The sequence below is a fragment of the Rousettus aegyptiacus genome, unplaced genomic scaffold (genome assembly GCF_014176215.1).
Source record: "Rousettus aegyptiacus isolate mRouAeg1 unplaced genomic scaffold, mRouAeg1.p scaffold_m13_p_12, whole genome shotgun sequence".
Taxonomy (NCBI): Eukaryota; Metazoa; Chordata; class Mammalia; order Chiroptera; family Pteropodidae; genus Rousettus; species Rousettus aegyptiacus.
Genome location: NW_023416287.1, coordinates 83,152,395 through 83,170,848, shown reverse-complemented (window position 1 = coordinate 83,170,848; position 18,454 = coordinate 83,152,395). Strand labels below are relative to the sequence as shown.

The window sequence follows — 18,454 nt, the reverse complement described above, 5'->3', positions numbered from 1 at the left end:
ACAATTTGCCTATGGTTAACACAATCTTCAAAGAAGAAAATTAAATAAAGACATAGGGTAATATGTTTTCATAAGAAAAATGTGTTTAATTTGCATTGTGTGTTACAGTAAAAGGGTCAATGTCTTTAATATATATAAAGCTCTTCTATATCGATAAGAATAAGAAATCAATAGAAAAATGGAAAAGTACAAGAACAGCCAATTCACAAAGGAACACATATGACCAAAAGCTGATGAAAAAAATAATCTTTCTCATTAAAAATTTCAAAATTATACACTTGAAACTAATATAATGTTGTATGTCAACTGTAATTAAAATTATTTTTAAGTTATAAAAGAAAAAAGAATTTCCCAAGTAAACAATAGAATAAATAGAATAACTATTTAGATTCCCGGATTGCCAAGTATTAAAAAGAATAATGATAATAATAATAATAAAAATAATAAAAGATATGAAAATGTCTGGTGTGATTGAGGAATAGGGTAATAGGCATGCCTATATTGCTGGTAAATGGGTGAATTAAGTTATATTTCTACAATAAAATACCATTGCTCTGGATCTAGATATTTATTTAAATGGGAATATTCTAAATGAAATATTATAATATAGATTACAGAATACATATACAGAGCATTATCTCACATTGATAAATAAGTAATTATAAATAAATTAATATATAATTATAAATTATAATTGCACATATATTTATAATTATATGTGAATTTGTAGGAATGTACATCAAACCGGTAATTGGTATCTCATATATTGTTAGGAAGAAAGTAAATTAATACAGCTCTTTGAAGGACAGTTTAACAATATCTATCAAAATGAAAAAATGCATTTAATGTTTGACATAGCAATTAAATTTCTAGGAATTTATCTGGAAAATATGGAAGACTCACATACAAGGGTATCATGAGAGCCTTATTAATTCTGGCAAAAGATGGGACACAAAATATTTTCAGAGAAAAATCACCAGCAAAAGAATTAAACATGATATTTTCTTAGCTCAGATAAAAGAAATTCCCAACCATCAGCCAATGTCTGATATGGAACTATATCTTTATTTGTATGGAGGGCTAAAAAGTTCCGACTAGGGCAAAAGGTATTGCTTGCTGAGTTCTAATGTTGGAGAGAAACATCCTCGAGATTTCTTCTGGGACCAACATTAATCTTTACACGAACACCCTCCTAAAAACCTCTATTTCTCTTTACATGAGTAACTTGCCCATAATCCCACACTTATATTTTTTTTCTGATGAAGCATATGTCACATCTGCTCCTGAGACTAGCTCCATAATTTGCAGAGCCCACTGCAAAATGAAAATGCAGGCCCTTTGCTTAGAAATGAATAAGTTCAGGATGGCAACAGCAGAATATGAAACCAAGCATGGGGCCCTTGTAAGCAAGTGGCCCACTGTGACCTCACAGGTTGTATGCCCATGAAGCCATTCCTGCCAGCTCCTCTCTAACTAAATTTCAGCTATACCAAACTACTTTTACAGTTTCCTGAAATAAGCCAAGCTCTTTCGCTCATCCCTTTGCAGAAGTTGTTCATTCTTTCAGAATGCTTTCTGCAGACCTCACATCATCCTCCCCAAAGCTCCTATTCACCCTTCAAAACCTCCCTCGAATGTCACTGCCAGGAAGCATCCTTTGCCCTACTCCTCCTCCCTTCCCTCTGAGGGTCCCTCCTCTGTACTCTCACACTCTGCTACCTGTGCACACCTGGTGTGAGGGCAGAGGTTTTTGTCTTCCGCTTGCCTGTGGACCCAGTCCCTACCATGGTGCCAGTCACTAGCAATGACTGGGCACCTCCCACATAGCAAGTATGTTAGGAACATTCGGTAAGTAACTACTCACCCTCACATCAACCCGAGGGAGGAGCTGTGATTATTCTCATTGAGCACAGGAGACTCAGAGAGAGAAAATGTGTTCAGGGTCACAGTTCTAGGGCCAGCTGTGCTATTTCATTATAGTAATTTATCAATTAGGGGTAGAATTAATTGGTCTCTTACTTGGCCACTGACCACGGAACTATAAAAGTACAAATGGTAAGAGCAAAAATGTAATATTTTGCCAAAAACCCTGATTTAAGATCAGGTAACCTTTTGAGATCAGGTATGCTTTTAAAATTGATGACGTTAATGCAGACTCTTGGGCGTTTAAAGTCTTCAGGGCTCCCTGACCAGCTGGTAACATATGGTGAAAGAGGTCAGGATCTCTTTTTCCTGACTTCTGCCGAGCTCCCCTGTCACCTTTGCATTTGTCTGAGGATGGACTCTCATGCCGTCTTGTTACATAAAGGAGCAGCATAATAACACTGTCAAAGGAGAAGTGTCACACGAGGTGGCTGGTGATAATTCTGTCTTAGACTTCTGGCTCTCTGGGTATCTGTCATGAGGAATATCATATTCAGGAGGATTTATTCACTAGGTCATATGGGAATTGAAATCCAAAGTAATCATTCAAAGTCACAGGTTTACCAAGCGGGTTCTATGTTTTTTAATGTGACTCAAGAATAAAGACCAGATAAAAGGCATCCAAATTGGAAAGGAAGAAGTAAAATGATCTTTGTTTGCAGATGACATGATCTTATATATAGAAAACCCTAAAGACTACACACACACACACACACACACACACACACACACACCCTGTTAGAACTAATAAATAAATTTAGCAAATTGCAGGATACAAATCAACAAAGATCAGCTGACTTTCTATATACCACAATGAACTATCCAAAAAAGAAATTAAGAAAACAATCCAATTATAATAGGACCAAACAGAATAAAGTACTTAGGAGTAAACTTAACCAAGGAGGTGAAAGATTTGTACACTGAAAACTATAAAACACCAGTGATAAAAATTAAAGCAGATAGAAATAAATGGAGAGACATCCTATGTTCATGGATTAGAGTTAATATTGTTAAAATGTCCATACTACCCAAAGCAGTCTACAAATTCAATGCAATCTCTGCCAAAATCCCAAAGACGTTTTTTACAGAAACAGAAAAAAAAAAAATCTGGAAATTAATGTGGAACCACGAAAGACCTCAAAGAGCCAAGGCAATCTTGAGAAAGACCAATGCTGGAGGCATCACACTGCCTGCTTTCAAACTACATTGCAAAGCTATAGTGATCAAAATTGTATAATACTGACATAAAGATCAGCTGATAGAAAAGAACATAGAGCCAAATGGAAAAGAACAGAGAGCCCAGAAATAAACCCATGTATATATGGTTAACTAATGTTTGAAAAGGATGCCGAGAGCATGCAATAGAGGAAGGACAGTCTCTTCAATAAATGGTGTTAAGAAAACGATGTTCACATGCAGAGGACTGAAATCAAAGGTATGCCTAGCAAACCCTTATCTTTCACCATATATAAAACGTAACTTGAAATGGATTAAATTTAACATATAGTCTGAAGCCAGAAAGCTCCTAGAAGAAACTATAGTGGAAAAATTCTCGACATTAACCTTGGCAATTGTTTCTTGGATTTGACACCAAAAGTACAAGCAATAAAATATACAAGTGAGACTAAAAATCTTCTGCACAGCAAAGATTAACAAAGTAAGAAGGCAACTTACAGAATGGGAGGGAATATTTGCAAACCATATATCTGACAAGAGGTTAATTTCCAAAATATATAAGGAACTCAATACTAAATAACAACAACAACAACAACAAACAAATAAGCTGATTAAAAAATGGGCAAAGGCCTTGAACAGACATTTCTCCAAAGAAGATATACAAATGGCCAACAGCTATATGAGAAGTTGCTCAACATAACTAATCATCAAGAAAATGTAAATCAAAACCAGAGTGAGGTATCACTTCACCCTTGTTAGGATCGCTATTATCAAAACAAAAGAGAACAAGTGTTGGCAAAGTTATGGAGAAACTGGAAAATTTGTACACTGTTGGTGGGAATGTAAGATGGTACAGCCACTATGGAAAACAATATGAAAGTTCTTCAATAAATTAAAAATAGAACTACTCTGTGATCTAGCAGTATGACATCTGGGTATATAACCAAAATAATTGAAATCATATTTTCTCCTTGAAGTTTTTCACTGTAGCACTTATAGTTAGGTTTCTCTTCAATTTTGAGTTAATTTCTGTGTATAGTATGACATATCAAAGTTCAGGGGTTTTTTTTGTTTCTTTGTTTTGTTTTCGTATATGGAGACCCGAATAAAATTGTCAATTTATGGTAAAGATAATCCTTTCTGTTGTTGAATATCTTAGTAACTTTGTTAAAAAAATTAATTGACATATCTCAATAAAAAAATTGACATCAATGTAATGGTTTACTTCTGGATTTTTAATTTTGATATATTTATATAGACCGTCCCAGTATATGATAGTGTGCCAATATCTGACTGTCTTGATTACTGTGACTTTTTAAATTCTAAAATCAGGTAGTATAAGTCTTTCAACTTTGTTGTTCTTTTTCAAAATTGTTTTGGCTATTCTAATTCCATCACATTTCCATATAAATTTTAGGATCAGCTTATTAATTTTTACAGAAACTCTGCTTGGATTTTCATAGGGATTGTGTTGAATATGTAGATTAATTTGGGGAGAATTGTCACCTTGACAATACTGAGTTTTCTGACTCATAAACATGGACTGTCTCTCCATTTTTAAATCATCAGTGATTTCTCTTTTCAGTGTTTTCAGTATACAAATTCTTTTTTTTATGGCATCCAATTTAAAATTTTTGTTTATTTTTGGAATTTTTCATTTACTATTTTGGACTGTGATTGACAAATCTTCTTTTAAATATGCCATTATGAGTGGCGTTCTCAAAGCATTGTTAGTATATAGAAATATAGTCGATTTTTGATTTTCGTGTATTGATTTATGTCTTGTGGTTTTACTAACCTTTTTTATTAGTTGTGTTGGTTTGTCAGTTGATTCCTGGGATTTGCTACTTACAGGGTCTTATCAGCTGTGAAGACACCTTGACTTTTTCCTTTCCTTTCCAATCTGGATACTTTAATGTTTTTTTGTTTGTTTGTTTGTTTCTTTATTGCCCTTCCTAGAATCTCCCGTAGACTTGATGAGAGTCAATGTCCTTGCTTTTTCAGCAGAATATTCACTTTCGGTTTTTGTTTCATTTCATAGATACCCTTTATCAGGTTGAGGAAATTCCCTCTATTCCCTGTTCATTGAAAGTTTCTACCATGAATGGATGTTATATTTTGTCAAATGTTTTTTTCAGTCTCTACTGAGAGGATCATGTACTTTTGTCTTTTGTTGTATTAACAGCGTATTATATTACTTGGCATTCAGGTGTTAGCCATCCTTGCATTCCTAGGATAAATCCCAGTTGGTCGTGATGTGTAATCCTTTTCGTCTATTTCTGATTTCAGTCTGGCAATATTTTGTTAGGGATTTTTGCATTATGTTCATAAAAGATATTATTTAGTTCTGTTTTCTTGTGAAGTCCTTGGCTGTGGTATCAGGAATACTGGGGACACTCAGAGAGTTTCTACTGACTGCTTTTTTCAGCGTAAGAATGCACTGTCCTACTTATTTACATGTTTCATAATTTTTTGTTGAAAACTCGACATTTTAGATAACGTATTGTGGTAACTCTGAATTCCAGTTATCCTTCTCCCTAAGTTGTGGTTGCTGTTCGTTTTGTTAGTTAGTTTAGTAACTTGCCTGAAATAAATCTGTGAAATATGTCTCCCCTAGAGTTTGTGGACACAGATATTTTTGCTCGGTTTTCTTTAAAAAAATTTTAAAGCTTGGCTTCCTAGGGGTTCCTTCCATGTCTGCATAGCCTAGTGGTCAGCTGATGATTGGACAGAAGCTATGCTCAAATATGTTGGCCCAGTAAGACTTTCCGTCCTCTGCTGGTCTATCTGGTTGTGGGTAGGGGTATGCATTCAAGTTATGGCCATTTTTGAGTCTGCCTGGGTATTTGCTTTCTGCCAGGCCCTCTCATGTCTCCTCTGTGCATGCTGGGAATGTGCGGATGGATAGGCGAGGCCTCTCTGGTCTGTATTGCACACACACACAGCCCCAACCCTGATCCCATCCTCAGGCTAGAAGAGCTGTCTGTCTTCTCCACTCGTCTGCTGCCAGGAGGTGCTTCCATTGATAACGCTGCTGGACAGAAGTGTTGCCCGCTGCCCCAAATGCCCGTGCTCATAGCCCGCCCTGGCAGAACCTCTGTGGCATCAGAGCTGGGTGTGGAAACGGGAGCAGCTCTAGGCAAGAATGCCATCGAGACTCACCGGTAGTCCCTACAAGTGAGAAGTTTTTCAACCATAAGTGCTTCTCGAATTGTCGCATCCAAATGTTTGGTTGGTTTCCAGAGCATTGAAATGCTGTTTGTCTGTATCATCCATCTTTATAGTTGCTTTTGGGGGAGAAAATTTTCCAGCTTCCTCATTCGGTCACAGCTGAAGGACCTAACTCCCATTTCGTTTTGTTTTTAATGGGGGGAAAATCTGGAGACTCCAAACCAAAGTCATAACTATTATACCTGTATCGATCTCTTAGTTGCAAAGATGGAAGCCCCTAAAGCAGCAAGGAAACTGAGAACCTTAGATATCTGGGTTGAGGAAAAAGGCACAGACTGATGAAATACGTTGGCACAGACCAAGTAACATGAAAAAGAAGGATGAGGACTTGATTTGAACCCAGCTTCACTCTCTGCTCTGCCTCGCAGCAGTGTGGGATACTGGATAAGTACCTGGAAGGGCGAGGGCTTTATATGCAAAGGAATAAACAAAGGTAGTTTTTAAAAGTGTGGTAAAAAAATAAAATGTGCCATGTTAACCATTACGTGTGTAGTTTAGTGGCGTTAAGAATATGCATATTATTGTGAACAGATTTCCAGAACTTTTGCATCTTGCAAAACTGAAATTCCGTATCCATTGAATAACAATTCCCCCTTCGCCCCCCCCGAGAATTTTTATTAAATAAAAATTCATAACTTCTATAATTCATAACTTCACAAATAAAAGGGCAACCCACAAATTGGAAGATAGAACCTATCTGCAGCAAATTATATACGAAGTGCTTTTCCACGTGCAAAAGGAACACACTCAAATAGCCAAGTTGATCAAAAAAATTGAAAAGACACTTGATAAAAGAAAAATAGATGAGGATGAATCGTTGAGAGAGGGAGAGAGAGCTGATATTCTCAGTGCTGGGGAGACCTACCCCAAACATTGACTGCTCCCTGAAGTAGGAGTGACCTACTCAATTCCAGCTTGGCCCAAGGACCCTGGCAGAAAATCTGATCTGCCCTGACATGTGATTGGCACCAGGCCGCAGCCAAGAATGTGCTGTACTGGGAAGGGCATTTATCACTCGTGCCATCGGACACGAATGTTTGAGGACCTTCTGTGCCAGGAGGAATAAAACGAGCGGATAAACCCCTCACGTACTAATCCAAGCCCCAGTTCTGGGAGCAAAGATCAGCTTAAGAGCCTTATGACTTTTCTTTAAATATTCAGAGCAGTCGGGAACTGACCGGATCCCAGTCCCATGCAAGTCTAACGTGGCCTGTGAACTGAGTGGCCCCCATTCACTCAAGAAGCTGAGAAAACAACAAAGCCCAAAAGGCCTTTCAGAGAAGCGGTCACAAAACATCTGATACAGACATACATTTCCAACTCAGCTTTTTAGAGGAAAACTTCACAAACGGATCCCCCCCACCCTTTCTCTTATAGCTTTAGAAATAGAGATTGCTTAAACATATTTTCGTATATCCATACTACTACTCACTTGGAATGACGTGAAACATCCTTAGGTCTTTACTTTTAATCTCAAACTTATGTATTTTTCCCCCCCACCTACAGCACCAGGTCTTCCTAGGTGGTCTCCCATCCAACAACTAACTGGGCCCGACCCTGCTTAGCTTCCGAGATCAGACGGGATCGGGCTTGTTCAGGGTGGCGTGGCTGTAGACCTCATGCATTTTTTAGTGTCAGGAGCACAGTACACGTCCTCCCTTTTCTCTTCAGTGTCCCTCTGTCTGCCTCCTTCCGTCCTCCCCTTAGAAGAATCACGAAGTTCAGGACGGCATCCTGGTCTGATCGAGTTTAATACCAAAGTCTCTGTTTCTGATCTTCCCTTCCTGCTTCCCCAGACCTAAGATGAAAACAGAAGTTCTATGTCTGCAGGCTAATGAGATGAATTATAAAACAAAAAAAATTATAGGCAAATCATATCTATAAAATATCTCCTACTCCTTACTTTTATTTTCCTAGGAGACGGCTGCTGGGAATTGAAGGAGTTCATCTTTGAAATGATTTGTGAGGAACAAAATTAAGTTTCACAGGAGTGTCAGCCTTTTCATTAGGAATAGCCAGGCAACTATTCTGAGACCACGGCACATTTACTGCATTGGGATATTAGTTCCCCTTTGTCTTTGCCCTATCTTGCTGCTGTGCAATCACATTTGTTTATTTATTTTTTTATTATTTCAAGTTCTTTCTGCTCTTTACTCTCATCTTCAAGTTATCTCCTCTTACCTAGAAAGACCCTCTGAAGAGGGTCCAGCTTTAAATAAAACCGGCTGATACCCACAATCAGCAAGGTTCAGTAATTTTTGCATTCGATTGCATTTCATGGTTGTAGTCCCAAAGAGACAGTCATTATTGTAGAGTCACTCAGCTTTCAATATCTTTCTTCTCGTATGAAGATAAAACTGAAAAACAGCGCACACCAACCATTGACTTCTGGATATTTAGTAAGTTTAGATGATCTTGTGAAAAATTTCATTCCGTCAAGGTATGATGATGTACGCACTGTGTTTGTGTCAAAACAAGGTGCTTTTGAGGATTGCAGTGCCCGGGGCAGAAGGAATATTTACAGTTTTGTCCCTTTCAAAGTCACCCACTCAGAGCTGCTAATTTTAGCTCTCTCTGTGAGTTTCATAAGAGGTTTCTTTCTAAGCTGTCAGTTTCCAGGTATGGTGCATTAAAATACTTTTGTAGAGAGGCAAAGAATGATACCTCTGGATTTTCTATATTCTTTCTTGGAACTGCACAAAATTCAGTAGAAGAAATGCCCGCATTATAAGATCTTTTGCCAACAGGAGCAATTCCTGACAATCTGAAGGAACAGGGTCCATGGTATTTCTTTGGTGGGTCTCTCCTGCCCTCCCTCTCGTCTGTTCTTATTACTGCAGTCACAACGGGGAGAGGGAGAATGACTGCGGGGGAGGAGAGGGGCGGAGGGAGGATCCTGCCTCGCTGTGGCTTTTGCTCTTCTCAGAGAACTTCAGAGAACGACCGTAATACTGGTTCTAAATGAACAACCTATGACTCTTATTTTCGCCTCCCCTCCTCCGCTCCACGGGTTTCCTATGTGTACTTCAGAACCCTGATACCCTTGGTAGGAGAACTGCTGGTGTTACTCTGGCCGTAATCGCTCTATCAGGCAGCAGGACTTTGCTTTTCTAAGAGGCGAGCAGCTAAACCCGAGGTCCCATATGGACGGACTTTGCACAATGCTGCTCAGTCTCCCGAGACATCAGTGACAGCTCATCTGGGTTTCATCAGCCTGCCGGGGCTGCATTTCACCAGGCTCCTGTGCCAGGGCCTCCACGGCGTCAACAAGTGTCACACCTACTGCAGGAACAGCCCTCAAGTTTCATCACAGTGATGCTAAAAAATATTCTCCAGCTTCAGCAATGACCTAGTTCATTCAAGGGCAGGGAAAAATGCTCTTCTTCCAACACTTCCCTGGGCACGGAATTTTCCCTTTTAGGAAGATAGGAGCTTTGCTGGAGGCAGCCCCAACTATGTTTTGAACGGTTCGTGCAAAAGGGCCTGAGCCCTGTAGCTTCCTCTGAATCTGAAGTCCCAGGAACAGGGACATCCAATCAATGCCTCACACACAGACTGCGGAGCCCACAGCCGAGCCAGCTCTCCTATCTCCTCTCTGGGACACAGAGTATTGAAGAGTAAGTATTTTAGATTTTGGTTTTTACATAGGGAATAACTGTCCTTTAAATATGTAGTTGTTTACATTTGTTTTTACAGCAGGGAACAAAGCAGATTGTTTCCTTATGAAATAGAACAAAATGAAACAAGTAGAGGCTATATGGTAAATTGGGGGTGTTTAGGGCTTTAAAGTGGCCAAATTTTCATTTTTCAGTGTTAGTCCATTCTGATCCTTTTGGCAAATTATCATTTTTTTTATGTCTATTTATTTTGGCTTGACAATAATTTTAAAAGATTCTTTCATATCATGGCTATCTCAGCAATTGGGGGGAAAACCATATTGGATGGTTCAAAGGAGTGATTTGTAAAGGCTTTGCAAAGTAACATGAAAAATTGAGGGGACTTTCTAGGTAACTCAGGCCCCAGATACTGTTGCCTGAAGTATTTCAGTGTTTTAGTCAAAAGGTATCCTTTTTACTTGGATTATCTGGATAACCGAAAATCCCCACTTTCTGAATTATTCACAGCAGTATCTTTCTGACAACAGGAATGCGAATTGCTGAAAAGCTATCAGGCATTTCAAAATGGCTGCTGCAAACATTCATCAGGTCTTTAAAACAGGTCTTCTTTCTTTTCTTTTATTGTAGTAAGAACATTTAACATGAGATCTATCCTCTTAATAAATTTTTAAGTGTGTGATACAGTATTGTTAACTAGAGGAACAGTGTTGTACTCGAGTTGTTCATAGATTTTTCTGTAAAATTTAAGGCAAAAAGTCAACCCCCCCCCTTAAAAAAATCCACCAATAAAATGGCACCACTGTCACATTTTGATGAACACATTCAAACTTTAAAACCACTGCTTAAGGATATCAGTTACAGACATCTGGCAATCATTTAAAAATAGATAAAAGCAAGAACAGCATTTAAAGCTACTTCTGCTCTAATTATTTCCCTTCTACAACCTTTTCTTTTAGTAAAGGTAGCCTTCATTTTTGAATACTAATTAACCAGGAGTGATAAGAGATGTTTTATAACAGCGTATCGGCTAAGGGTAAATTGAACGAGCTTCTTTGCTGTGAAGCTTCTGAACTGAAACCCAAAATGTTGTAGGCTACCTTCCACATCAACAAATTGACAAATCCTGTATCAAAGGGCACTGATGGGCAAAAAACACGTTCAGATCTTGGAAATCCGGATTTAAAACAAACTAAATGTATTTTAGCTCCCCAACGACATTGCCCTTTTGAGGAAGATTCTATTTTCATCACCTGCAAAGATCTCTCCGCGCCCCCCACCTCGCCTGCATTCAATCTGTTTTTAACAGCGCCGTGCGTACTTACATGTAGATATCAGCCCGCGCAAGGACGGTGAAGTCGAGTGTCCTAAGCTGAGTGGAGATGGGGAGAGGCAGTGACCACAGCACAGAGTTTCAGCCTGTCTGAACTCCGATGTTCTCATGTGTGAAGGGCAGGCAACATCCACGCTGACAGGGTTGATGGGGATTAGATGAGTAATCACGCCTAGAGTATCTGTCACATAGTAGTTCCTCCCCAAGGCTGGTTCTTTCCTTCGGTTAATTAAGTACACTCTCTCTTTCTCTCTCTCCCCACTCAAATTTCACACTGCTTTCATAATATAAACATTAAAGTAATAAAAATACGCATTTTTGGCCCTAGTGCAATGATTAAAAAAATAACAGAGAATTAGATATTTTGATGAAAATGCCGTATTTGAAAACAATGTGTTTAACAGGAAAAAAAAATTAAATATTATATGTTAGAATGCATCTACAATAAATAAGGAAAACTATTTTTGTCTGAAAATGGTTGATGATGTATTTATTATCTAAAAAGAGAGGCAGAGATTTATCAACATCATCTGGTAATGCTTTGTAGTACATAGCAGTACCATATTTAAATACAAGTTTTCGTGAATCTATAGGAATGGAAGGTAAAGGTGAATCTGCCCACAAGACGATGTCTGTGGTTATTATGAAATTTAAGGTACAAGCCCAGCTTTTCCTCAAAGATTATAGTTGAGCCTTGCATTGATTCTCTTTCTGCTTAGACACAGGCATTGTAAAGTGAGTAGGGTGAGAATACTCTGAAATGAACTAGCCGTTGGGTGGCTGAGCAGAGACAGTAGTTGAGTGGGTCATCTCTAGAGCAGTGGCTGGAATTTTGAGGTCAGTGATGAAAGTTCATAAAGAACGAGGTGTTCCCTTGTTCCGGGGTGAGGGTGAGTCAGGCACAGTGGGACGGAGCCGACATGAATCACAATCAGGGCTCATGGGACAGCTTTCAAGACTTTTATCAACGCCATTATTATCGCCTTTGTCTTTACCGAGATGCCTCACAGCTTTTGCCCGGGCATATCAGGGTATCTTGATAAATTTTTACTTGAGTTATTGACAGGTTCACAAGGAACCCTGTTATTCTGGGTTTAATTCTGCCTGAAAAGGAAATCTGGAAATTCAGAAATGTAAAGAAACTTGGGAGAAAGTGATTATGTCATCTTAGGACTGGCAAAAATGAAAGAATAAATGCCTGACCTAAAGAAAAGAATATTTAAAAACATTTAGAGCCCTTGTTGAGGTTTCTGCCAATGCACACCCACCTGGGATGGCCCACAATGACCTGGAGATTTTAGATGTCAGGTTGAAAAGATGGACAAAGGTTGAAGAGATGATAGTTCTGAATAGTTCCCTTCTGAATACACAGCATCCTACCCCTTCCAGGGCCAGCTCCTTGATGGCTGCTACCAGCACATCAAGGGTTCCACGACTCACCTTGATTTTCACTTGGTCTTCAATCTTGTTCTCAGACAACCAGGCTCTTTCCTTCCTCAGTAGGTCGTTTAAGGCCTTCCTCTTTAAAGTGCAACAGACTCTAGAGACCTTGTTAAAATACAGATTACTGGGTCCCGCCCCCAGAGTTTCTAATTCCGAAGGTGCCAAGAATTTGCATTTCTAACAAGTTTCCAGGTGATGCTGATGGTGTGGTCCAGAGAGCATACCGCTGTGAACCATTGCTTTTGTCATTTCTCTGGCCTATGATCCCTGAAGAAAAACTATTTGCACGTGTTTTTTTTTTTTTTTTAAATCAGTAAACTTGCCTACTTCTTAGAGGTGCAGAAGCCCCAGCTACAATATGCTAGAGCTATGGAGAACACGAAAGATAAATCTATCAGTCGCCCTACGGGCAAATAGCCTACGGTGGGCATATCTGTGGAGAACACTGACTGTGGAGAAGGCTCACTGAGGTGAGCAGTCAGTCCTTTGGGAGAGGGCTGTTTTTACAGCTGAGGCTATCAGAGGAGGCTTCAAGGACAAGCTAATACTTGAGCTGGGGTTTGGAAAATGGTGGGATTTGAACACGTAGTGATGGAAGGTGGTCTTCCTGTGTAAAGGAAACAATAAAACAAAATACAACACAGAGGGCAGAAAGAGATAGGATGGAAGTCAGAAATTCATTTGGTTAGGCCAGGCTTTCTACAGTTGTCTCCAGTACTTTCTAGGAGACTCATTTTTTGATTAAGCCATCTCACCTTAAATCCTTTATTTCTGTCTGTAACTTGGGAAGGCCATGTCCCACATAGAGATCTGGAATGGAGGGCCAATGGTGGGAGTTTCAGGCACCATGGGCCAGGGAGGAGAAGGTACAGATGCTATAGTATGCTTTCTAAAAGTAAAAATAAAAAGTCAGTTCAAACTAGCTTAAACACATTAGCGAGAGTTTATTGCTCACACAACTGGAAAGTCCAAGAGTTTGGTCAGGACCCGGGCTCTGGTTCTTTTTATTTCTGGAGACTCTGCTCTGTGCTTTGGTTTCCACCTCAGGCTGGCTTTCTCACAGTCTCAAATGAATACCAGCCTATCCTGGGGTCCTCGTGCTTTCTTTTTGTTCTTAGAAGAAGACAGGGTGAAAGACCTAAGCTTTGCACTGATTGGATCACCCCTGAACTACTTCCGGAGAGAGCCATGTGCTGGTTGGCTTAGACTTGGGTTAATAAGCCAATCACCGAGCAGGAATGCTGGATCAAGTTAGACCAATCAGCTTCCACAAAGCAGAAGGTCCCGCCGACCCATCACCTGGCGTGAGCGGTGGTGGGAGAGGGGCCGGAAGGAGTTAGGAGCCCAAGTGAAATAGCGTTTGGGGATATTTTGGAGAAAGGCCTCTAGAGTCATACCATCACTTCCTTTAGTCATAAGGTTAGCCATGGCAGCTTCATACATTAAAGATTTAGGATGGGTCTGCTTTAAACTCCAGCCTGGACAAGTTAAAATATTCTCCCACAGCATAGTCCTGCCTTTGCATGAATATGCCTCACCTCCTCCACAGGTGCTTATATTGGGTGCGGCGCGCCTGATCCCTAAAGCGCACTTTACTAAAAGAAGATTAAATATAGAACAATAGAAAATATTCTTCAGAAAACAAGACAAGCGGAAGCAAAAGTAAAAATTTTCTCCTCTAACCCTCTGACTGGCTGGGCTGAGGGATGATGGTAGAAGGTGACCAGGGCAAGACTGACACTCTCCACAGCACTTTGTCCCTGGTTCCCCTCGCTGACTTTCTTCAAGCGGGCTTCCTGAGCGGTGGTTTGTTCAGCGTGATAAATCCCCGCTCAGTCTTAGGCCACGGGCAGGCTTATGTTGCCCACTACAGGGCAGAGAGTGGGATGCGGGGACCCAACCTTTCTCGGTTCCTCCCCTGTGCTGGCGGATGTCTGAAATTCCACAGGGAAACTCCACTTTCTTGGTCCCGTTTAAAATAAACATTCTACAAAAGGATTTGCTCCTCTTTTTGCTACAGGAAGAGGGAGCATGAGACAGGGAGCCTGGGAAAGGTGGAGGATAAACGGTTTCACGATGACCCTGATGACACAGGCCTAGACTGGACACAACTCCCAGCCCTCTATGTTCGACCTCAAACCACAATGATTTCTAACCGATTAATTCACAGAAGTTGGTCTCATTTACAACGCTTGTCATGCTCTGTACGTTTATAGCTTCATAAACATACGCTGAGGGATCTCTTGACTGTCTTTATACTGAGAGAAGATGAAGATAAGATAGGCCGAGGAATGTATCCTGTCAACGTAATGAGAAGAAAATCAGAATCAAGAATCACAGACTCTGCTGCTAACAAGCTGTGTGACCTGGGAAAAGTCACTCCACCTGCCTGTATGTCAGGGGCATTTTTGCCTGTATTTCAGGGGCATTTTTCGATTGTAACGTCAGAGGAGGTGCCAAACTCTCACAGGTTTCATTTGACCTTGAGCTATTTTTTTTCAGCCCTCCTTTAAAGAGTTGGAAATTGCCACAGATTTTAAGTAGTAGAGGAGAGAAGGGGAAGACTCTCTTTCTCACCTTTAAAAAAAAAAAAAAAGGTTCAAAACAAATCCTGAGAGCAGAGTAGCAGCTACAGCTCAGGGTTCACAGTTCTTTCCCCGTGTCTATAAGCCAGGCACACTGTTGGGCACATGGGTTATTTGCAATTAATTTTTAAAAGTTAAATCATATTTGTTGATTGGGTAATATTTATAAGTTAAAAATATCCAAAAGGATATGCAGAGGCAGTCACCGTCTTCCACTTAGCATCCCTTCCTTTCCTCAGACACCTGGGCCTGGGGGCAACCAGGTGACCAGTTTTTTGTGTAATTCTAGAATCATTATGTATAACTGAATATATTAGAATGTATATTTTTTGCTTATACAAGTGATGGCATACTGTACATTCTCTTCTATACTTTGTTTATTTCACTTAATATATCTTGGAGATTATTCCATATCAGAGCATACAGAACCACCTTATTCTTTTTAAATGCCCATTGCTATTAAAATTAAAAAATTTCATCATATGGATATTCTGTAACTAGATTCTTATTTATGGACATTTAAGTTACATCCAATCTGTCGTAGTCACAAGAAATGATGCAGTGACTATAGTAGGTGCTTATTAAATTTCTCCTTCCTCTATTTTAAAAATCGAGGCATATTTCGCATGTTGTATAATTCGTCCTTTCTAAGTGTTCGATAATGTCTTTCCTTAACTTATCAAGGTGCACAACCATTAACGTATATTAGTGTTAGAGCATTTTTTTTTTTTATCACCTAAGAAAGGTCACTCGTGCACATGCATTGTTAATAAGTGCGCTTCCTGCCGCCTCCATGTCCAGCAACCAAGAATCCACTTCTGGTTTTCACAGCTTCTTTCAGACATTTCGTATAAATGGAATCGAGCAATACCAGATGTGGTCTCTCGTGTCTGGCCTCTTTCAAAACTGAGCTCAGCGGCAGTGTTCATCTGGGTTGTGCCATCCTAGTTTTTTGTCGTTGTCGTTCTGTGCTAATCCACCGCAGGGCTATTCCATCTGTCTGTCTATTCGCTAGTTGGACGTTTAGGTTGTTTCCAATGGATGTTTAGGTTATTTTCAATTTGGGGTAATTAAGAATAACACTCATAAGAACATTTGTGTGCGAGCCTTTGTGTGGATATATGCTTTCGTTTCTCTTGGGTAGGTATCTAGAAGTGGAATCCCGGGTCTTTTGGTAAATTTAGGTTTAACTTTTTAAGAAATTGCCAAACTGTTTTCCAAAGTCTCTGTACCATTTTACATTCCACTAATCATATGGGAGGGTTCCCCCCCCCCCCCACCCGCCATATCCTTGCCCACATTTAGATATTTTATTATAGCCATTTTAGTGGGTGTGAAATGCTATCTTATCGTGGTTTAATTTGCATTTCCATAATGACTAATGATGTCTAGCGTCTTTTCATGGGCTTATTTTCTTGCCTCTATCTCTCACATCCCTAAGATCATACTCAAGAAAGAGCACAATGCTGAGCTCCAATGTACTTGAACTTCGTCCCGGCCCTACCACTCGCAGGCATCGAGGAAGTAGGAAGTTACCTTAAGCTTCTAAGTCATGTCTTTGAAATGGGAAAGAACACCTAACCTGGTATTTTCCCTGAGAGGATTAAATGTGATGATGTCTGTGACGTGCCCAGCCTAGGGACTGACACTAAGAAAGCATCCGGAACACATTAGTTGTCATTCCCTGCCTGGTCTGCCCCCACTCCTTCCTGCCCTGTGAAATTTCCAGAACCCATCTCTGGGGAGGGTACTTTTCTCTCACGAATATGGGAGTGGTATTAAGTGGCGGTGGATGTGGTGCCCAAATCTGTAGTAACTCAGATGACAAATTCAGGAACCCAACTGCCATTGGATTAGGCTAGGTAATCAGAACTAATCCCTGCTGTCCCCAGTGAGAAAGCACTTGGACAGCTGGCTTTCTTGCCTGCTCCAGAAGAGCTGGTCACCCATTATCTGCGTGTGGCTGAGAGCTCTCCCCGCCCCCTTCGAGTGACAGCAGCTCTCTTGCTGACAGCGGCCACATCCCGGCTATCTGTGTGGGGCAGATTAGCCAAAATAAAACTTGGCTTCAGTAGAGAGCCTTACATGTTCAAAGGATTCTCTACAACCTCTTACCTGTTCTCCCCCAACTCTAGAGGAAGATACATTTGTGATTTTGTTGATATTGAACCCAAAGCTCCTGGTAGCAGCTAACATTTATATAGTGCCTGCTATGCTATTCAGAAGAGCTTTATTTTCCTAATTATTTTCCCCACTTAATTTTCCTAATAGTCAAATGAAGTTGTTACTGCTACTATGTTAGTTTTACAGGTGAAGAAACTAAGGCAGGAGATAAAAGGATTAGTGGCAGAGCTAAGATTTGAGCGCAGAAATTGGGCCCTTCATCGTCACATCCTTCCGCTATTCTGTTAAGGACCCTGCCAGTTTTGGAACATCTATCAACATGTAATATGTGAATATTCTCTTATCCAGCAACTCCATTTCTCGGTATTTAGAGAACCACTTATGTACCGAAGCAGGCATGTGTCAGAATGTTTTTTTGGACACATTTGTCAGAAATCTTCAGCCAAGGTACACATCATCCATACAAGAACAGACAGATTAAACACGATATTGCCTTGCCATGCAGTTTTTTTAAAGTGATACAGCCCTTTATGGGTTGGCTTGATCTTGTAAGATGGTCAAAACTTACTATTACGTAAGATAAGCCAAGTACATGACAAGTACATACAATTTAATGCCACACATACAACAAAATTATATATATATATACATATATATGTGTTATATGTGTGCCACACATACAACAAAATTATATATATAATATATATAATTAAATGACTACATAAATAAATGGGTAGAAAGATGTCTGAAAGGACAGCACTTTCTCTTGGGAAAGTACTGTGATAGAGGAATGATGTTTATGGGAGTGTTTACCTTTATATGTATTTTAAAGAACACGAATGTATGCATTTAAGATCTGTATCATTAAAGATAAAAAAATTTTTTTTTGAAAAACAAAGCGACTTGCCCTGAACCACACAGTTAAAAAACAAAAACATGCAAGCCTCGTGTTCTTCCCAGTGAACGTGTTCTCTCTCTGAGGTTGTCTGTGAACCCCGCCACAGCCCCCTCTGCCGACATCGGCA

The 18,454-nt window shown here is 39.9% G+C and overlaps 1 protein-coding gene and 1 pseudogene across 2 annotated transcripts in view; one reads left to right on the top strand and one right to left on the bottom strand.

The window, feature by feature from the left end:
* Positions 1-7,827: 7,827 nt before the first annotated feature.
* On the bottom strand, positions 7,828-7,946 carry LOC118610237 (annotated as a pseudogene).
* Positions 7,947-9,363: 1,417 nt separating this feature from the next.
* The window catches only part of ALPK2 (alpha kinase 2), a 101,633-nt gene continuing 92,542 nt past the window's right edge, over positions 9,364-18,454 (top strand). Inside the window, exon 1 of one of the 2 annotated variants that reach the window (XR_004953748.1) lies at positions 9,364-9,947. The gene's annotated coding sequence lies outside the window, so the exon portion shown is untranslated. The remainder of the gene's footprint in view (positions 9,948-18,454) is intronic. The other variant, XM_016129164.2, reaches the window with a different exon arrangement.